General features: G+C 44.6%; 1 protein-coding gene across 3 annotated transcripts in view; it reads left to right on the top strand.

The window, feature by feature from the left end:
* MAML3 (mastermind like transcriptional coactivator 3) overlaps positions 1 to 22,495 on the top strand; it is a 402,671-nt gene that overhangs the window by 55,790 nt on the left and 324,386 nt on the right. Inside the window, exon 1 of one of the 3 annotated variants that reach the window (XM_032333459.1) lies at positions 8,381 to 9,005. The exons of the other annotated variants lie outside the window; for them this stretch is intronic. The gene's annotated coding sequence lies outside the window, so the exon portion shown is untranslated. Of the gene's footprint in view, positions 1 to 8,380; positions 9,006 to 22,495 lie in introns of those variants that run through there. 3 annotated transcript variants of the gene reach the window in all.

Here is a 22,495-nt window from a genome sequence, read left to right as displayed (position 1 = left end):
CTGCCATGTTGGTCCCTGGAGGGTGGGGAGTGGGTCTTTCCCCCTCCCCTTGCCTCATACTTGACATCTCACTCACTGTGACTGGGGCATGAGATGGCAGAGATGATCAGAGGTGAAGTAAAGGAAGAACAAATAGGTTCTGAGTGCAGACCAGAGGACCCCTGGAAAGTTCTCCCTCTACGCTCCAGCGTGCGCACACTTGCTGATCTTCTGACTTCTCCGAAGTGTGTCTGACTGAGGTTCCGGCCTGTATTCCGGTTAGTTAAGGTTTCAAGACAAGTGAGCTGTCATTCTGTGACTCATCGTGTACTGTTTTAAGCAACTACAGAGCCTCAGAGAATAAAAGGACGTCTAATCACCTCGTTTCCTGTCACGGCTGACGTCACTGTCATCGTCATCGTTGTCAACTCCATCGTATTATTAAGTACCCCGAGTGCATAAGTTGCCAGACAAAATGCATTACGTGGACACGGTCTTTGGGGTCTAGGAGTCTGTCTTCTTTAAATAGATAACACCAAAACGGATCTAATTCAGACTGAAGTATTGATTGCGCTGTGGTCATGGATGGCAGTAGCCAGTAATCCCGAGGTACAAGGGCAGTATCCCAGCCACTGAGGCCTACTGTGTGTGACAGGTGCCACTGTGTGTGTAACAGGTGCTGAGCCTACAAGCAGAAGTACTGCCCAGTGCCCCCAGGTTGGCCTAAAGGGACTGGATGCAGTGATAGAAACTTGTGAGGAGCCCCAAGCAGTGGCATGGAGCTTCATGTAAAGGGGAGAGGCGACGAAAGAAGATGCTTGGGCCAAACCGTAGTTTTTAGCAGGATGGAGGGGTGGGAGGGGCCCGAGCAGGAGCATGGAGGCAGGAAGCATTCCGATGGGGCAGGTCCCCGGGGCAGGTCCACGCTGCAGGCAGTGACTGCAGTGACAGAGGAGAGGAACACAGGTTCCTGAATGGCATGCTGGGGGGCTTGGAGGGCAGAGCAGAGGGACCTGGGATGGTGGAGTTTGACTGATGTATTAGGTCCCTTCTGGCGGAGGGGGAGGGTGATTAGCGAAGAGGCCTGGTTCGGGCTTAACGTAGGCCATGGCCTTGTGTCTGGATTCTGGGAGCCGGATTTGAGAAATGTTTGTGATATAAAATTCAGAAAGCTTGCGGTTGGATATAGGAGATGAGGAGAGGAAGCAGACACGGTGGAAAGGAAGATAATGGATATGTAGCTTTGGCCTGTCTGTGGAGATGCCTGGGGGAGAATTGGCAGTTCGGCCTGAGCTCTCAGTGTGAGCTTGGAGAACCGGGGGCTGGTGGTTCCACTGATTCTCCCTGGGAAAGTTGGGGAGAACAACTGAGGTTGTTGGGAACAGATAAGTTGGGAGCAAAGGTTCTTGCCGTTCAGTCAGAGTGGAATCTGATCACGGAGAGTGAAGAAAAAGGTAGGTTGCATCGCAACTGTAGGGGACTTGGTGACATTGTTTGAGAAAGGTGGGGCTCCCAATTGGGGCCCCTAGGGGCAGCTCTCAGGACAGTTGGTGGCAGCTGCACAGGCTGTGGTGAGGCAGCTCCTGGGTAGCCGTGGGTTCAGATCCGCCCTGCTGATCGGCCTGGGTTTTGTTCTTGGCCATCTGTGGCAGGCTTCCAAACCTCCACTGGGCTGCCACTGGGGGAGGGGGGGCGGGGGCGGGCAGAGCCAGAGAAGAGGAACTTGTTTCTCCATCAAGTGACTTTTGGCTTTGAGACAAAAGAAAACACATTATTGCACACTTCATGACCGAGAGAGAAGCTACCGATGAGCTGAGAAAACGGAGAGAGAGACAGAGAGACAGAGAGAGGACAGAGACAGAGGAAAGAGGGAGGAAGAGGAGGGGGATGATTTTCAAATCGTTTGTTCAGCTTGAAACAGCATTTTCAAAAAGCACAAAGAGCCAAAAAGAAGAAAAAGTTACTTTTGTGTGGGTCCGTAATTAAGAAGTTTACACTCTGGCCACTAGCTATCTTAGGGACTCTGCCTCTTTTGAAGTGCTTTCTCTCACATCAGAGATGGGTCAGGGTGATGACTGAAGGGAGCGAGAAAGGAGCAAATTGGTTCCAAGTTTAAGGTTTTCTTAATTAGAAGGCCCGAGAGAAGATGAGTGAGGGCGATCCAAGTCTCCCGGTGTGTGGCTGGCCCCGGTCAGCAGTGGAGGCCCCCGGTTAGTTTTATTTGACTTGTGATTTTTCTTTGTTCTGCACTGAACAGACTCCTTCGCTGGTATTCAGTGAAGAGTGTGTAGCCTGAGGATGGCAATTAACTATCGCTAGGCCAGCTCTTCTTTGCACAGCCCGAGATGACGTACACAATTACTCTGGCACTTCACCAGCCCTTGCAGACCTTCTCCGTGCACACAGTGGGAGGACAGGTCCATGCACAGAGAGGCCCCCGCCTTCCCACCCCCACACGCCTCCTTACCTGGATGCAGTCCTGGTGAACAGGGACGTTGCCCGCAAATAGAACTGACAGAGCACGTTAACGTCATCGGGCCTGGTGAAGCTCATTGGCAGAGAAGTTCAGAGTCTTATTTTAGACCCAGAGACTGGGGTGTGTGGATCCAGCTAGAACAGGTCTCTTCCGGCTTGGCCTCGGCTACCAGCCCTCCTCCCGTGGTTGCTGGGGCTTCAGAGGTTGGAATGTCAGGGAGAGCTTGCTGCTAACTGCGGGGTGAGCAGGACGGTCTCACTGCTGTTCAGCGGGGTAAATGGAGATGCTGACAACCCAGAGATCGCTTGCCACCCAGCGAGCTGATACTCTGTGACCGCATTGTCGCAGTCTGCCTTCCCAGTTGCTGTCGACTGGGGTGCACTGAGGAGCTTGGTTATAAAAGACTCGGTCTCTTCCTCAGCCTCTCGTCCTTTTCCCCTTTCTTCCCATACTCAGGGTTTAAAACGTGCTTATATCCCTAAAGTAGACCAAGTGCATTCCAAAGGATGTCTTGGGCTGGGTTAAGACGTTTCAATCTAGATGCTTCCTCTGCAAACAGCAGAGGTTTAAACCTTCTGGGATCAAAGCCTTAATGCAGTGATGAGTGGTACAGGTTTGATCCAGGAAGACCAAATAAAATATCTGAAAAGGTGAGGACTTAACTTTAGGGCTTAGGACCTTGCGGGCCACCAGAAATGACATCTTTTTAAAAAATTAAAAATTTGGACCCATGACCTAGCAAAGCTTTTTTTAAAAAATCTAATTATAAAAAATTCCCATTTGGTATGCCTTTAAGGAAAACGTTTTTTAAAATAAAATTTAGTAACTAAGTACAAATGTATTATGAACCTATATAACTTGACAATAGGATATACAAATATAATTTTTAGGTATTTCAACTCAGGATTGCCTAGGAAAATGCACATGTTTCCTAAACTTGAGGGTCAAGTTGTAGATGGATAACCCCACTGCGTGGAAATCTGAGTGCATGAAAGAACAGTAATTTAAGGTTCTGTTGTCTTTGCATTTGGAGCCTGTGCCTGCCTTGATTTCACAATAATATATTACCATAATCCCTGCTACGTCCCCTACTTGTCTCTTGTCTGCTGTCACGCTCAGCAGCTAAAATTTCTATTGCTTTCATATTGCCATCATTATTATTGACTTAGGACTTTTAAGAGTCAGACTTTCCTCCTTTTGGGTGCCTCGGCACTAGACCCAGGCTCAGAACAAAACCAGCCGTAGGTCCCTCCTGAGCTGTGTGGAGGGCCTCTCTCCCGAGTAGGTCCGCAGCCCCCACAGAGCAGCCAGGGGTCAGGTGCAGGCTCCAGCAGTCGCCTGGGGTCCCCCGGTTTCCTGTTCCGCTGTCGATGGCCCGGCCCCTGACGGCACATATTGAAACGCAAATGACAGCAGTAATTGGCTGAGAGATAAACCCCAAAGAGCGAGTGAGCAGTGCGGCAGGGAGTTAAGTGGCTAAGTGACAATTACTGCTCTGCAGCCTCGGGGATGGCGGGCACTGGGCCGTTTGTTCTCGGTTTTAAAGGAGCAATAACACATTAATTGGAGGAGGGCTTCCAGGTTAACTTGTCTCACCCGGTTTCCCATCTGACTCGGCTTTGAGGAGTGGGAGTACGTGGCCCCGAGGACTGCTTTGTTGACTGCCTCCCTCCAACCCCAACCCCTTCCCCTTCCTCCAGCTGGATTCCGATTTTGGAATCTGACATTCTAAATTCTGCTAAATGGATAGTTGATTGAGTTTGAAGATTTTGTAGAAGCTCTCTGCCAGGAAGGAGGGACCCCTTAATAACCCTCAGTCTGGATTCTGGTGTCCACAGGCAGGGAAAAGCAGCACCTTCAACTCAGTCCACAGGAAGTCCATTAATTTTTTTTTTTTTTAAGTTTTATTCCAAAAAATCAGCTGGATACAGTCGTGAGCACCAGAGATAGTCCCTGCCCCAACTGGAGCTTACTTAACAGTAAGAGAGCTGGAAGAGAGCGCTAGGAAATAGTTGTAGCTGTGGTCTGCTGTGTCACTTGCTTCGCGTGGTGATCCTTCATAAAGAGAAACATGGGGTCCTGAGGAAGGTGGGGGAGTGGGAGGAAAGGCAAGTTGCAATCTAGTGTAGGCTGGGCCAGGCCGGCCCTGCTTTCTTCCAAAGGCCATTTGAATGCTGTTCTGGTCATCAGCAACCACAGAGACGGTTAGCTTGGACTTGAGGCAGCAGACTAAACAAACCCACGAATCGAGAGCCCTTTCTCAGCAGAATCTGCTTTTCTACTACAGTCAGAGTTCTCTGGGTCTAAATACCCTTTCAGGTACTGTCTAATGGGCTCATTGTTTTTGTTTGGTTGGTTTCTTTCGGCCTACGCAGCTTGGTCACCTTTGACGAACCATCCCCTCTGGTTTAAAGGCTTATAACAGAACCCTTACCTCGTGCAGAGAACTGGCCATTTTAAGGAACAGGCATCTGTCTGCTTTAGGACGTGTTTCTGCACAGTGGCCCACACCTATGTAAAAGAGCAAAGTGATGAAAAGGAAAAGGCAGACCCTTGGTAGTGGCAGGCAAGAGTGCTGCCCTTCTCTTGCCTGGTGTTGGAAGACGTTAGGAAACGGTCAGCTCCCAGTAAACGCCAGTCCAGCTGCAGGTTGTCAAGGTGGACTAAGCAAGTTCTCTGGGGCTTGGCTGTGAAATGTCTCTGTGGGGCTTCCTGGTGTGCACACTTCACGAACTCACCGGGCAGAGGGGGAGATGTGGCCTTGTCTAATTAGAAAGGCCTTTCAGTCCAGCCTCTGAAGAAAGCCAAGATGAGAATTTGTGAAATCACTAGAGAGCTATAGACTCTCCAAAAGATGAATCAGTTGTTCCTTTAAATAAACCTTTGCCACTGGATTTACCATGGCCCTTAGTACGGCTGTCTATGAGCACTTAGAACAGTGCCTGGAATATAGTAAGCGCTAATTAAACATCCTTTGTTGTTGTCACTGCTGTGTTGTTGTTATTCACGTTCCATACCTTTCATGTCTTTAGTATGAATCACAAGAGTAATAACAACATTCTGACATTCCATAAACACCAGGCATGGCCTGGGCAGCCCGAGAATCAGTCCCACTTGGGTTCATTTTACTTTTTCATTGTTAGATGTACCGTACAGGGAAAATGAGCTACATAGAAAGGATTCTGTAAAATGTCTATCTAAAGATCAAAACCAAACAATAATACCACAAAAACAAACAGCAAATTATTTGGATACAAAGTTGGTTCATCAGTCTTGGAGCAAAAGGGTGAGGGCAAATACAGAAGGTCAGTGTTTGCTTCTTGGGGGAAACTGTGCAGCTATTAGGTCAGCAAAAATTGCACTGAATTTGGAGAAATATCTATTTTTTAAAGATTTTATTTACTTATTTGAGAGAGTAAGAGAATGAAAGCAAGCGAGGTGAGGGACAGAGGGAGAAGCAGACTCCCACTGAGTAGGGAGCCCAATGCAGTGGGAGTCAATCCCAGGACCCTGGGATCATGACCTGAGCCGAAGGCGAATGCTTCACTGAGTGAGCCTCCCAGGCGCCAAGAATATTTTTTAGTGCTTTTAAATAATTTGATGCACGCATGGCAAAATCCACTCTTTTTGGTATACTGATGTAGATTTCGGCAAATGCACAGAGTCCTGTAACTACCACTACAATCAAGATATAGAACAATTTCATTACTCCACCTCCAAAGAAAATCTCCTCATGTTACCTCTTTGTAGGCAAACCCTCCGTCTTCCTTTAATCCCTAGCAACCATTGATCTGCTCTCCATCCCTATGGTTTTGCCTCTTCCAGGACATCATGTGAATGTGATCATAGAGTACGTAGACTTTGAATCTGACTTCTTCACCTAGCATGATGGATCTGAGGTTCATTCATGTTTTGCATGTATCAATAAGAAGTTTATTTTTAACTCATAAATCATTGAATTCTAGAGCTGGGTGGAATCTTAAAAGATCGAAGCCAAAAAAAAAAAAAAAAGTCGGGGCCAAACACTGATTTTTCAGGTGAAGAAACAGAGAATCCTAGGGTGAAATGACTTACCCAAGGTCATGAAGCTAATTAAAGAAGGAACATGAACTTGGAATTCCCTGCTATTAATCTGGGCACCATCTGTCCAATCATACTCAATTAAGAGGAATGTGTAGCTGATTGTTAAGGGGAATCTCTGTTCTTATTTTTGGTCAAAATTTGATCAAGCAAACTGAGCCTTACTTAAGATAACAATTTTGGAAGGAGTGGATTTCTAGGAGGTACAATTTTTTTGGAAAGTCTCTAAATGCATTTTTTTGTGTGTGGCACATCTGTAACTTTGCTGGCATCTGTTATAGATATGGTTTGCTATGGAGCTTAACCTGAAGGCGTATTGTTTATTTTGTGTTTACAATAAGTTCTTTTTGATACCTAACTTATAGGAGTATTCTGAATATTACTACCTTCCTTTTAGTTGACATTTTAAATATCAATATGTTTTTAGTTGGCTTATTCTACAGCACACAGATTGTGGATCCAGATTGGGATCAAGAATTACTGATTGTTGGGGTACCAATGTGGATCAGTTGGTTAAGGTTCGACTCTTGAGCTCAGGGTTGTGAGTTCAAGCCCTGTGTTAGGCCCAACCCTGGGTGTGGAGCCAACTTCAAACAAAACAAATAAAACAAAAAACGACTGATTGCTTAGTTCATTTGTTAAATAATTATTTGTGGAAATTTAGCCACAGGGAAAGCCCTGAACTATGGAAGATATAGTTAAGGCCCTGTTTTTAAGAAGTTTACATTTGAATAGTACTATCAAATGGGATACAAAAGACTCTAATTCACATTAGTTCTTTTGAGTACACTTAAGGTCTTGCTGAGCAACGTAAAGATAGAAGTTGATAATGCAAGCTTTCTTTCCCCAAGAAGTTTATAAATACCAAAGAGAGGTACAAACAGAGTGCCATTAGAAATGCTGGGGTTTTTTTGGTTGGAACCAGTTGGAATATGATTTAGAGGGAGGGTGAAATGAGGAATATGAGGAATATGATTTAAAGCACCAAGGATTTTGTGCACAGGAGGGACAAACTCAGAGCTGATAGCAAGTTTATCTGGTGCCACCACATAGGATAGACGGCAGAGCAAAGACGGAGTTTGCTAGGAAATGCTTGAGTCTGGGTAGAAATGAGGACAGCCCAAACCATGGGACAGTGGGAATGGAAGTGAGGTGTTTGAGAGGTAGAACTAACTGGGCGGAAGATGGAGCGTTCAAAGATTATGAGATTGGGCCCTGGATGATTGGGTGAGCATCTCTGATATGATGGAGTAATTGGGGTTTGTCTGAAAGGAGAAGGTTCGGTGGTAAGTGAGTGAAGGAGAATGTAATGAGGGAGGAGGGAAAGGGCTTTCACCCTTTGACCCGGTCAATTTTGTGTGAACAATTTTGCATATGTGCGAACCTGTTAATAAATATTTATGGTTGTTACTCATTTCCGGAAGGCTAAATAATTACCACTTTCCTTGAGTAGAGAAGTCTGTTTTCTTTTTAAGATTTTATTTATTTATTTATTTATTTATTTTAAAGATTTTATTTATTTATTTGACAGAGAGAAATCACAAGTAGATGGAGAGGCAGGAAGAGAGAGAGAGAGAGGGAAGCAGGCTCCCTGCGGAGCAGAGAGCCCGATGCGGGACTCGATCCCAGGACCCTGAGATCATGACCTGAGCCGAAGGCAGCGGCTTAACCCACTGAGCCACCCAGGCGCCCAAGATTTTATTTAATTTTTTAAGATTTTATTTATTTATGACAAAGAGCGAGCGAGAGAGGGAACGCAAGCAAGCACAGGGGAGCTGGAGAGGGAGAAGTAGTCTCCCCGTTGAGCAGGGAGCCCGATATAGGGTTCGGGCTCAATCCCAGAATGCTGGGATCATGACCTGAGCTGAAGGCAGACCCTGAATGACTGAGCCACCCAGGTACCCCAAGAAGTTCCGTCTTTGTCCTGAAGAGTTGGTAGCAGAGGTAGTCATGACTAAACAATTACTTTGACACTTTTTCCCACCTCTGGTATGACTCTTAAAATGCTTGAAGTTTTAGCTCTTACCCGTTGCAAGATTCTTGTCTGGATAGAGGGTCACCCTTTGCAGAAGCATCAGTGAAGTACAGGTCGAGATATTTTCCCACACTGCAATCAACCCTGGCTTTGAAACTTTCTACTTTGTTTCCAGTCTTCTAGGCACACAACCTTAAAGCTGTCTTAATGTATGTTTCTTTATCTCCTGACTAGGGTTTGCACTTTTCAGAATGATGATTTAAGGTCTGTATTCCATACTGTGTAAACTGTCTCTTTCACTACTCACAGTGCCTCTTCTTAAGCCTATATTAAGACAACTTCAAGGTGAAGTTGTGTGCCTAGAAGACTGGAAACAAAGTAAATAGAAGTTTCAAAGCCAGGGTTGATCGCAGCGTGGGAAAACATCTCCACCAACACTTTACCGATACTTCTGCAAAGGGTGACCCTATATCCAAGCGAAGAATCTTGCAATAGGTAAGAATAGCTAAAACTTTACTTTTTGTAGCCTTTAAAAGCATAGAAAGCCCCAAATGATTGCAGAAAATGAAATTTCCTGTGGCAGCATTATTTACAATAGTAAAAAACTAAAAATAGCACAGATCCCCAAATAACAGAATGTCAAGCCAAATATTGCTTAATGGGATATTTTCTTTGGGTTAGAATGGGATGCCTTGACAAGGATGAGTATTTAAAGTGATAATCAGTGGCAAGATGTATGTATAAGATAGCACAGACCCTTTGCTGACAGCTGGAGAACATGATTTCTGTGAAACAGGTTAGAGTCACATACAAGAAGTGCCAGTTTATAATACAGGGAAGGGATCAGCAAAAGGGTCTCTTGTGTGTTTTCATTCTTTTTCCTAAGTGAGTCAAATGTGGAGGCACAGTCAAAAACAAATTTTCTAGTTCGCCATTCATTAATATGCCATGCCCCTCTTTCTCCTCTTTATGGGGCTCAGACCCAATTTATTTTTACTACATATTCACGGGATAGAGTTGTATTGATGAATTAACCATGTCTGTGAGAGCCAGAAAGCTGGCATTGAGTTCCACGTCTGCCACTCCTGTAAGACCCAAAGCCAGTCATAATACACAATTATGGTATTTGAAATGTCCTGGTCTTCTCTGTTCTCGAGTGCTGAGAAGGCCGTTGAAAGAAACAGGTAGAAGTTCTTTGAAGCATTCTGACAACTAGATAGTACGCTGTTTAATTCCACTGTGAGACGAAGGAAAAGAAATTGACACCAGAGCTGAACTGATGAGAGTCTGGGTCAGTAAATGTGCGTTTATCAAAGTGGCATTCAAGAAAGTAAAGTTGCTGTGGACAGCAAAGGGACAGGGTCTTCTGGCCACACTTGTGAGGCAGAGCCCAAGGGGGTGAGCAGAGCTACCTGTGAAGACCAACTCTTCCCAGCTTAGAGTGACTTTGGACACATGACTGAAGCTTTTAATGTTTTATGCATGTGCGGAGAGATGTTCTCAAATTGGAAAACAAACAAGCATGGAGGGCCTTTAAGAGCCACTACTTAGATTCAGAAAAGATTTGCGCTAGAGCCAAGAAAAGAAGGCATCCTGGTGAAATGGAAAGTTTATGTGAATTCAGTTAGGGCCAGAATTTCCTTTAGAAAAGTAAACTGTGACCAGCAGTAGTTAAAGGAGGAAGCATAAGTTTTGTCTGGCAAGATGTTAGAGGTCAAAGCAGCAATCTGTGGGACAAATGGCCAGAGATACAATGCAGTTAAAAAGGATGGTTTTTAGGACCCCTAGAGCTAGAGTCTCTGGGAAGATGTGACCCTAAACGAAGACACCAGCTATACCCAACAGGTAGGATGTCGGGTGTTTCTAAACAAAACGGGTGCCTCCATCTTTATTCTGAAACCGTGTCATAAATGAAAACGGCAAGGGTCATTTGGGTGAAGCATGAGCGTGTGTGAGAGACTAGGAAAGACATCAGAAGTATTTTAGGAGTTCCGAGTTTCATGTCTCCAGCTTTGGCCGAGCAGCTCGAAAAACATGACTTGTGTAAGAAGCTTGTGTACAGGCACAGGGAGAGCAGGAGTGAGTAAAAAATGGGAGGAATCCATACAGGGACCTAGCTCTTGTTTTCCTTTTTTGGACAGAGTCAGACAGGGGCCAAGTAGAGAACTCTTCCGCCTTATGACTCAGGACTGATAGCCATTGTGTGTGCACGGTGTGGCTCAGGTGACCTGGGGTAGGGAATGAAGTCATGGCCTCCTGAGTTTTAAAAAGGTGCCCTCGGGCCCTGGCTCTGTCCCCCGTGAAACTGGGGGCGCCCTTTGAAGTTCCTGGCTTTCCCACTGGGGCTAGCCCTGTGGCTGCAAAGCAAGATGAGTGACTGGTCCCAAATATTTAACTCCCCATTACCTGTTTGTGAAAAGCTTGGGAAGACATAAGCAAAGAAAACCCCCAAACAGGTGAGACAACAGCTCGGTAGATCTTTTGGTGTCTCTGTGCTATAGCTGGTAGGTCAACATGTCCTGATTTTGAGCTTGTTCACAGTCTGCTAAAATCTTTGTTGTGGTCCTGGGAGCAGATACAGCGATGCAGAAAGCCTTCGAGGACACTTTCCGGGGAGCATTTCCTAATGATCACCCAGCAACTGAGCCTCAGTAGCAAGAACAGTCCCCCAACACTAAACCATGTGAACTAGCCTCTTTTGAAAAATAGTATTTTCTAAGGTTACTGTTGGACTAGATGGCTGCTAATTGTAAGAAAAGACAAACAAAGAAAACTATAGCATTTTAAATATTGTACCTTTGTACTTTTCCTGTCTAATGACAAAACTTTGACCACAAATGTGTTCAGGCCGTGTTTTAGTCCTCAAAGTAGGTTAAAGGATTCTCTTTCTCTGGAAAAACCAGTTTTGTTTATGGGGTCCAAAAATAGTTGCTAAAACTTCCTCTCTCTATCTCTCTCTCTCTCTCTCTCTTTTTTTTTTTTTGGTTTATGAATCTTTTTCATTTTGGAGGTCAGGAAATAAATGCTGGCTTAAGGTCATGCTTCCTAGTAACTTGTGAAAACTGGAATATTGGGAATGTCTTCAAGGGGCCTGAGCTTAAGGACAAAATGTCAGCATCACACGGTGTTCATTGCCTGGACATTCATGCTCATCGCATTGCTCATAGGACAGCAAATCATGAAAAATCATTGAGAAAAATTTTGTAAGCAAGTAAAACATTTAAATGATGGTGACAAGACATGTAAACATGGCTTTAAAGTTGTATGTGCCATGGAAGGGTAAACATCTGAGTAGTCATTGACCTTTGCTTGTTCCATAATTAATATTTTCTGTAAGAGTCTGGTGAGGTTTCTCTTAAGTGCATATTATAGGATAAGAGTAGTCATTCATTCATTCATTCATTCAGTATTACGTGCACATGATGTTGACATATCATAGATTTTATAACTTCTGGAGAGAGCGTGAATCAGGGGGATGGGTTTGGTCGTTCTCTGCTGGCTGCAAGGTTAACAGTGAGTTGTACCTGATACTCCCAGAACTGAGTTCCACTATCAGCAGGTTGTTTTTTATTTTTAAATCTAGGGTGTTTCTTTTGCCACTGGGCTTCTTTGAAGCCCGCAGGAGCCAGTGTGTGGGAGAGAAGTCAGGCCTGGAGGAGGAGTGGAGTGGGCCAAATGCCTACTGACGGCCTGGGAGCCGGGGGGGGGGGGTGGTTGGGAAGGCACACTGACTGTAAAACAAAACAAAAACCCCAGACCCTGCCGCTGAAAAAACATCATTTGGTTATTGCGGGGAACCTTCTGGTAAAACGGAGTGAGGTAAAACTAAAGAATATCTGGGGTTTCCAGGGAGGTGGATGGCAGCCCTGTGGCACGACTTTGGCGGACAAATGTGCGTATTCGACAAAGCACACGATTCAGGAAAGTCTCAAGTGTCAGGTTCCAGGAGTGCAAATGACATTGACGCAGACAAGGGGCACAGTCATCAGTATTCCTTCCTGTTTTTGTGAGTACTTAAGATTCTGTATTAGACACAGGTAACCCCTAAATCTGGCCCAGAGCAAGAAGGATGAAGGTGTATTGAAGCGGCATGTAGTGGGAGTGCTCTTTGATTCAGATGTGACTTTTGGAGCATGAGTTACATGGATGAAAGTGGTAGTGGGTGTTTTCTTCCCATCCTTAAGAAGAATGGGCAATATGGGGGAAAACAGGAGAAATGCTTTTTTACTGCTTCTAAAAAGCTAAGGCTTCTTTCTGAAGGTAGCCTGGGATGTAGTGGAAAGAGACACACGTGAGTTTTATTTTCAGTTTACTAGCGAGGTTGTTTTGGAAAATCGCTTAGCAATCCCGAGCTTTGGTTTCTACTTCTATAAAATGGGGGTGATAATTTCTGACCTTCTCCTCTCCTAGCTTTGTTGTGAATACAAAATGAAATTGTTCCTAGAACGAATGGTAAGCAAGTATAACACATGCAAGATGATTGTTGTTAAAAACATAATAGTAGGGGGCGTCTGGGTGGCTCAGTGGGTTAAAGCCTCTGCCTTTGGCTCAGGTCATGATCCCAGGGTCCTGGGATCAAGCCCCACATTGGGCTCTCTGCTCCGCGGGGAGCCTGTTTCCTCCTCTCTCTCTCTCTCTCTCTCTGCCTGCCTCTCTGCCTACTTGTGATTTCTGTCAAAAAAAAAAAAAAATCTAAAAACAATAGTAGCATATCTCGTGTTACTAGTGTTGTTGGCTAGCCTCACCTGTTTTCAGAGATTGCCTGCTAGACAGAGCCTCAGGAGTTCCAACTGACTTGTAAACAGAACCTTTTCCCAGCTGTTGGTGTGAGGCAAGCCCCCGTGAGGCCCAGGAGTCTTATTCTGGTCTCCAGCCTTAGGGTGCACTTGTAACAGTTTTCACAAGTTGCAAGGTCAGTTTCTCTTTATTTTTTTTTTTTTAAGATTTTATTTTTAATGAATCTCTACACCTAGTGTGGGGCTTGAACTGACAACCCCAAGATCAAGAGCTGCACGCTCTATCGACTGAGCCCGCCAGGCCAGCCAGGTGCCCCTCAGCTTCTTTTTTTTTTTTTTTTTTTAAATCCCTAAGTGGTTTCTTTATGTTCTGGGGAAAGCCTGGTGGGTGCTGCCTCCTTTGAACCTTCATCTCCTGATGTCATTGAGACGGATTTCACCTGTGAGCTTAGAGTCGTGGCCGGTGGACTCCCAGGGCTTTCCTGATGCAGGCTTGTCTCCATTCGGGCCTCACCGACCCTGAGCAGAACCCCACGTGAGGCCCAGGCAGCTACATGAGGCCCAGGTAAGGAGGAAAGGACACTGGGAGGCAAGTGGGAATACACCAGCGCTTACATCCCTTTGGGGCGACTCCTGTGCTGGGGGCCCACTTCCCTCTCAGAGCGGACATGCTGCTTTGCCCCGTCTGTATGGTGTGTCTCTGGCTTGCTTGAAATTAGATCAGGCCTGAAAAATGAGAGGGAACGATTTCACTTTGAGAACATATGGAGATGACCGAACTCGCCCCACTTGGGCCCCCAGGCAGCATAAACTTGCCCGGCTCGTTGTGAACAGCAGTGTGTAATAAAACATTCTTTCCTTGAACCCTTTTGACTGGGAGGGAGGCAGGAGGGGAGAACACAGCAGGAATTCTTTTCAGCTGCTTCCTACTCTGCTGCTTACATCGCTCAGTTGATCTTATTGGGCGGCTACTGTGTGTGAGAGAAACGGAGACAGAGCATGTGTTTTATGCAGGAGGCTGATTAGCTTGGGCCCCTGTTTTGTTGTCATTGGTGGTGCTACGGATCCCATTTTATGTTTACTGCCCCTTGACATTTCTTAAAAGGGGTCTTCAAAGCAGAAAGTCCTATTCTGAAGACAGGTTTCAGGGCAGTAAAGTTGACAGGGTTTAACATGGGGAAAGTAAATCTAATAGAAAAAGAAAGCAGGATAAACAACTCCAGCTCCGATCCACAAAGGTCTTTGATGGGAAAGGAAGGCCCTGTTCGTGAAGATGTAGGGGCAGGCGTTCACTGTTCACATGCTTCAGTGGTGTGGAGCGCAAGGTCTGTGTCTTAACCTTCCCGCATGGTGACCCCAGCATTTGTATCAGGGGCGAAATACCAAAGCCTTTCGATAACATGGGCCAATAAGATTCCAGTGTTTGTTTACTAATGGGATTTCAAAATTCCTTGTCTGCACCTCCCCATCTGCTTTCTCTCTGGGCTCTCCCAATATAAGTGCCCTTCCCTTCTGCAGCCGACCAATGCCTGCATATTTAGTGAAATTTGCATTTTACTAGTGAACTTGAAACTGATATGTAGCGAGGGCAGTAGCTAAAAAGTTTTATTTCAGTGAACACTTAGTGATGGTAACTAAGGAGACTGTCCTTGCCTTCTCATCTTTGGGCATGTCGTTTCCCAGTGATCACACAGTGAGGCGGTGAGGATTTTGCTGGTGGGACTTTATTATGAGTGTGTTGTGGATGTATGTTTATACTTGTGCTCAGGTACGAATGTTTAGGTAGGTTTTCATTTTTTTGATGTGTTTAATGTTATGACAAAAGTCATTTTTTTATACCCACGCGTCTTCATAAACAGAATTCCAGGGGCAAAAAAATTCTAGGCCAAACTCTGAAATATTTTTAAAAGATAGAAGTGATGTCGTCATAACACAGATAGGAAAACAAAAAGAAAGGAGAGGTAGTGGGTGTAATGGAATCCATGTATTGTAACATACTCCTTTCAAAAGTAAGGCATGCGAGAGAAAAGAACCCACCTAGCAGCTCATGGATTTTTACATTTAATGATAGATAAATATTTGGTGTGTTTAATAATTAGCACTATACTTCCTTTTTCCTCTCTAGAAGACTGGGCAGAAATTCTTTTTACAAAGAAGCAAATGAAAAGATCATGTGGGGTTTTGCCTTGTAGGGACTAGATCAGCAGCAGGTATGCGGCTCCCAGTGGAATTGGGGTCTGGGGCTAGAGCCGCCGTCACGCTGAGCCTCTTACCATTTTCCACACTAGCCAGGTGGGCTTCTGCAGGGTAAAACCTGAACAACGGAAGATTTCCGTGTATTTTTATTGAGTCTATGTGGAGTGCTCACTATCTGCAATTTTAGATTTTAGGCGTTTTAAGCAGTGCTCTGCAAACTGCCCGCAACGGAAGACCAGTATCGTCCTCTCCTTCCATTTCCGGTCCACTGTGCGCTGACACATTTACAAAATACAGTAAAAATAAATTACTACAAGAGTGATCACCTGCTTGGATGTTCCTTCAATTACAAAATGCTGTAAAGGCTTCTAACTGTGCCCTTTTAAAGGCCGTAGTTATCCTGTGGGTGCGGAAAATGATCAGTTTGGAGATGAACGCAGGGCTGGGGAACCATACTTGGAGGAACGCTGTTCTCCAGCACATTTTGACCCACGACCAGTGCTTCTGTGTGTGGTGGTTACTGGAGGGAAAGAGCTAAAGAAGAGATATTTCAGCCGTTTATCATTTCGGCAAGCATTTCTGTGCTAGCTCCTTCTAGTTCCTTCATTAGTCCTTGCCTTCCGTTCTTTATATTATGTACCTTCAGGTTAATTACACATGTCTTAACTTCCCGTTTCCTGCAAATTAACCTTTACTTCAAAAATGTAAGTGATTATATGTGCTTCTTTTCTCCAAAATTAACTACCGCACACTGTGGTATTCTTTGTTTGGGGAGTAGCATATTGGTTTTTCTTTTTTTTCTTAAATACATTTGAAATGAATCCAAACACCTGTCTTGCATTTTGTAAACATGTATTTTGGAGTGCGTTACAGCTTCCGTGATGCCATACGTTTTATAGGTCAGTCTGAGACATTTATATAACAATTAAGAAAATGAATATTCTTCTAACTTCTTTTCTTTGGCTGTGAATGCCTATAAACAAGGCAGGCAATAGGAAGAAGGTTTTGGGATTGGTAATTTGGAATTCACTCTTCAGTCTGGGGTCATCTGGCAGACTGAACATCTAGCAACTCCTTTCTTTTCTTTTTTTTTAAGATTTTATTTATTTATTTGACAGCGAGAGATCACAAGTAGGCAGAGAGGCAGGCAGAGAGAGAGGAGGAAGCAGGCTCCCTGCTGAGCAGAGAGCCCGATGTGGGGCTCGATCCCAGGACCCTGAGATCATGACCCGAGCCGAAGGCAGCGGCTTAACCCACTGAGCCACCCAGGCGCCCCTAGCAACTCCTTTCTTAATGTGTATCTAAACCTTGACTACACAGATTTTAGGGACTCAGAGGAAACTTTCTTTTGAAGGTTGGGGGGGTGTTTACTTGTTACTTTTCCAATAAAAAGAGTAAAAATATACGTAGAGCTACTATTTGCTTACATTTTCTGCATTCACTCATGAATCTAATTTTCCCCCATCCTTCCTTTCTTAAAGGCAGTTGACCATTGTCCTGAAGAGGTTGCCCTTCTTTTTGGAAAGTGAGGCAGAGGTTTCCTCAACACTGGTGAGCCCCAGACCAGACCGAACCCTGAAAACTTGATCTCGGTCTTGCCCGGGTTTCTTGGTGAAGACAAGGGATCTCTCATGATATTCAGAAGCCAGAGCTCCCATATCTGGATGATCGTATCCTTGGGATTTTTCATATGTCATTGTGGACATAGTTCAGGAAATTAGCACCCAGACCTTTCTCTTTCTCTCTACTCCCTATCTTTCCTCCTCTGCCAATGGTCATTAGGATCTGGGAGTGGAAATCCCCCCTCTGTCTCCTTTCCTTTCTAGTCCCCTGGATGGGCCCCAATGAATTTGTGCTGAGTTGGGAGCTTCCCTTCCCTTAGAGCCCAGCACAAAGCAGTTCCTGTCATCCTGGCCGTGGATGCCAGAGACAGAGCTTAATTTATTAGACTCTGTGGCTCTCTTTTCATTTTTATGCCCTTCTTGTCCATTCTTGCCCTAGTCCTCCTTTCTTTGAATCTTTAGTTGTCCATCTTTTAAACTTTCCTCTAAAGGCACAAATAGCTCATCAAGCGCAGGCGGGCTTCAGGACCACAGGACGTGGTCTTCTAACAGCAAAGTTCAGAATGGCCACCCTCATCACCACAGCATGGCCGGTGTTCCACTAACAGCCCCTGAGCTCTTGTAGCTTTCCTCCAAGGCTTGTGTGGAAAGCTTCGAAGTGTAATAAAAAACAGTAATGATTTTAAAAGAGTCCTATTTTTCTTTATGGTTCTACCATTTCTCCACTAAAGTAGGGGTCATAAGGCTCATGCTTATTAGCATGTTGATAAAATTAGAAATGATTGGTGCGGGAGTGGGTTTTCAGGCCTCTTGGAAGAAGGAGGAGGGAAGGAAGAAAGGTCAGACCTAACATCTAGGAAAGACTGTTGGTGGCGACTCATTTATTTCCAGGAGTATTTGGGGACAGAAGGACTTGACTTTATTTTTAACTCTGCTTTGCTCAGAAGGGATAGAGGCTATTTGGATAAATAATGCTAGTCTACCTCTGTGTCCTTTGTGCAGACTTGATATACATTATCCCTAGTAAATAACATAGCAGTGATAAGATAGCCAGTATCATCAGCCCCACTTTGAGGATGAGTAAACAAAGGCTTGGAGTGGTTTAATGACTTGCCTGATATCAGAGAGCTTTGTGAGAGTTGGAATTTGAATTGGAATATGTTTGACCTCAAAGCCTTGTCATATATTGAGAAGTGGCCTTCTGATGGATAAAAGCATTGGCCTCCCCACTGGAGTGACACTCTGGGGCTGCCTTTGACCTAGGACTGCCAGATTTTGTTGGGTAAGGAAGGAAGAGCCTTCTACAACTGACCCTTGAACAATGCAGAGGTTAGGGGTGCTGACCCTCACACTGTCAAAAATCCACATATAACCTTTGACTTCCCCAGCACTTAACTACCAGTAGCCTACCGTCAATCAGAAGCCTTACGGATAACATAGACAGTTGATTAACACATATTTTGTATGTTATATGTATTATATACTTTATCCTTACCATAAAATTAACTAGAGAAAAGAAAATGTCATTAAGAAGATCATAAGGAAGAGAAGATACATTAACAGTACTGAATTTATTTAAAAAAAAAAATAAATAAATACACGTTTAAGTGGACTGGTGTTGGTTAAGAGCCAACGGTCCTTCCTTTTGCGTCTCTGCTGACTGGGCAGGCTGGTGTGGGTTAGGAACATTGGTATTATAAATTGCATTGATAAGATTTCGGCTCTAGACATGGAGAGAGGAAGAGAAGATTCTTAAAGGTGTTTCCAATGAAAGAACTTGCAGAAGTTACTGAGGAGAAGAACGCATCCCCTGTGCCCCAGTCGGGGACTAGCGGCTCGTGGCAGCCCATCTTCAGGAAGTACCAACTCTGCAGGGGATGTAGAAGGGGCAGAAGGATGCAGCCGGGTTTCAAAGAAGATAATGACCCTGCACAGCCCACAGGTGGCCAAATATTGGCTCAGAATAAATGGCAAAGAAAAAGAACTTTTAAGAAGGATAGAAACAGCCTCAACAAAGTTGGGTGAACCAAAGGGCACCAAGAGAAGGAGGGCAGAGGGGAAGGCAGGACTTCCAAGAGCCCAGAGCCCGAGACCTTCAAGAGATAGGAGAAAACTCACAAAGCAGTACAGAATGACTGGAGATGTCTTCGGTCCGAGCACAGAAATCCCATTTGTCTCATTTTCATGTATACCCCTCATCCTGAGATCTCTATGAAGAAGATTCATTAACTTTATTCCTGTGGCTTGTTTTATAAAGCGATAGGCATAGATTTTCATTTTGAAGATACAAAAATTTAAATGTTAATACCTTTTTTTAGATTGCACAAAAATATCTAAAGCAGAATCCTCAGCCACTGTGATATCTCATCCGAGATGTTCTCAGTCCTTGGGTTGGGGGATAGAGAGGGGATATTCCTAGAAAGAATAAATAATAAGGGAGTTTAATATTATGTTTTAAAGTATGGAAAGCATGTATACACGTGTTATATGTTATTCATAACACCCTGGGAGGAAAATGGGTTGGTGAATTTACTAATTGACTAACATTTAAGTTTTGATATTAAGAGACTTGGATTTTAACACAAAGAGACTTGGATTTTAACTTGCTTTTTAAAATTTGTATTTATATTTTACTTTTTTCTTAATTCTTTAGTAAAGTTAATTTTGGCAAGTCTGTACCTGTCTTGGCCAGGATTCAGGAGAACCCTTCATGGTGAAGTGGTTAGGAGCCCTGACACTAGAAGGGGACATACCTGGTTCCTGCCATGGTCACTTGCTAGCCATGTGACTTTGGGCCAGGTGTTTAGCCTGCCTCAGTCTCAGTTTTCCTGTATGTAAATTGGCAAAAATATCTGCCTCGGAGAGAGAGTTCCGGGCACTAGATGAGCTGATAGATCTAAAGCATTAGACATAGTGTCAAGCCTACAGTAAGTACCCAGTGTGGGAAAACGATTATTATTGTTGTTATTAGCTCTTTCCCCCTTGAGGTCAGTTAAAGATTCTGCCTGAGATGTTTTCTAAGAACCACGAGAGCTGCAGTTGGAAGGAAAACAGAGACCAGCTGGGGATGTTGAATAGTGATCTTCTCCTTTACGGTACATGCCCTTCTTTTTCTGGTATGTTTGCTGCCTGTTCTGAAGCTGACCTCCTGTTTGCCTTTGGTGACTCTGATTCCTACTTATAGCTTAAGGCTTCTCGTTAATTTCCTCTTCGGAGCTTTCCAATCAAAGTACCACAGTGAGTTGTTGGCAAAAAGGCAATATATGGGTTGTTTTGAAGACTTTTTTCCAGCTTCAGAAGCTGTGTTGACTGATGTTCTCTCATGCATAGCCTCTGCCCTCAGAATGGCAGACCTGGGATCCCCATACCTCTGGTTCTTGGATATTCCTGCGGGTTCCCAGCATAACACCTCACACCCAGGAGGTGTTCAGTGCTGGATGGAAGGAAAGAGCCGAAGGGCCAAGAAACTCGTCTGTCTCCCAGAGTCCCTCCGATGGATACTCTTAAGAGATTAAGTTGAAAGGTAGCTATAAATTGATATAGGGCATTGGATAGTTGCCAAGCCCTTGACTCTGGTCTTTCCATCAGGTTTACTGGGTCTTGTTGGCACCCTCCTGCCCTCCCCAACCCCCCATCTGAACACAGACATACGCTTTCGGTTACACCAGTGGAATGGTGATTTAAATGTAGAGAGATTTTACCCATGGAAACTCTGTTACCAAGACGAACACATCAGACCCCCTATCTCTTCCTCCATCTTCTGTGTGGACCCAGAAGAGAGGTGCCCACAGAGTGACAATTTCAAGCAGCCTATCCTCTTCCAGTTTCTTTAAGTTTTCTGTTTGTGAGGTACTTTTGTCTAGAGGCGAAGGGATTATTGGCAGCTGTGGTGACCTCTACCTGTTTTCTTCAAGGGAGTTTGTGGAGGAGAAGCTGGAAGTGTCTGGGTGGCAAACCAATGTTGAGGTGTTCGTGGTTGCTGTTTGGATCACAACAGGCTGTCTGTTCTTTCCCTTCCTCCCCCACATCCACTGCATGGCCTCATATCTCAGACACGAACACATTCTTCAAATATCACATTCTGGAACATTCTTACACCCCACACCAAGCCTGCCCAAGGGACTTTTGGATAATGAATGAGAGCTTTCTTAACTAATGATGTTCTTGACCATCTGTCCCGCTGGTCACTGAGAACATAAGGCAGATGCTTTTTTTTTTAAAAAAATCTTAACCCTTGTAAAGTTATAAATATAAAGATTTTCTGTTTATTAAATCTGAAAGAGGATGTCTGGTAATACATTTTCTTTTTTAAAAATCTGTTAGAGTAAGATAACTGTGAGGCTGTAGGTCTAAGTGATTTTTTTTTTTTAAGTCATGGGCTAATGTCTTTGTGTTTACTTTCTGTCAGTTTGGATCTCTTGATGTTAAAAAAGTAGGTATCTTTATTCCTTTTATTTTTATTTTTTTAACATTTAAAGCTAACAGAGGGAATGGGAGTTTACATGGAGGAAGTGGGGGGGTCTCACTTCAGTGTAAAAACTGTAAAATTAGAAAGCTGGGCAAAGTTTTTGCTCAGCTCAGTTTGAGCTGCATGAGGACAGCCTTGCAGCCTGTGTGGATGGTAATCCTTGGGGAAGGGTGGGTGGGTGTGCCTGTGCGATCGTGTGTGCCCTTGTTCCAGTTCACACGCATGTTGGGTCCTCTCTGGCAGCCATTTCAGACAGCTATAGAGAAACCTTCCCCCTGAGAGACAGAGGAGGCCACAGAAGATGAGACTTCATCAGGTGGGCCTGGAAGCTGACGTTTGGGACAGAGAGATGCCACATTCTTACTTACATGGCACACTGTGTTCCGCTGTGGGAAGCAGGGCAGTTCTCATGAAGACCCAGGCTGGGTTGAGGAGGCTGGCCAGGCCAGACACTGCTCTCCGATTATGAGCATGGAGGAGGTTCTTTTCTAGAGAAGAGAAGGAAGGGCCATTCTACTTACTAATGATTTTTCGAAGACATCTGCCTTGACCAGATGCAGAGGGGAAAAATCATCTGTGTGTGTGTGTGTGTGTGTCTGTGTGTGTGTGTGTGTGCGTGTGCGCGCGTGCTCGGCTTAATCCTGTTCAAATAAAGAACACAATAAACTAAAGCATGAAGAAGCTGCCTGGGGTGGATGCCCTCCCCTCTCAAGGGGCTTAGTTGAAAGCATTTGCCCCCTCTGGGTTGATGCTTTAAAACTGGTTCACTGTCACATAGGTGTCATTTTTATTTCAAGGGCTTATTTCTCATGATTCTAATTGGGGTTTTGCTAAGCAAAAGCCAATTTCATTTTGGTTCTTGAGTGTCATTTGCAGATCTGTAGAGCAGTTTGTGTGCTTGTTTTTGTGGGTTCAACCTTCAGTTTTGAAGCTTGCCCCCTCCTTTTTTTCCTGCCTCAAGAGTGTGTTCTGCTTTATCCGGATTATCTTCATCAGCGAACTGAAAAAGCAAACTTACTTTCA

This window comes from Mustela erminea, chromosome 2 (assembly GCF_009829155.1).
Source record: "Mustela erminea isolate mMusErm1 chromosome 2, mMusErm1.Pri, whole genome shotgun sequence".
NCBI lineage: Eukaryota > Metazoa > Chordata > Mammalia > Carnivora > Mustelidae > Mustela > Mustela erminea.
This window is presented reverse-complemented; position numbering and strand designations above follow the sequence as displayed.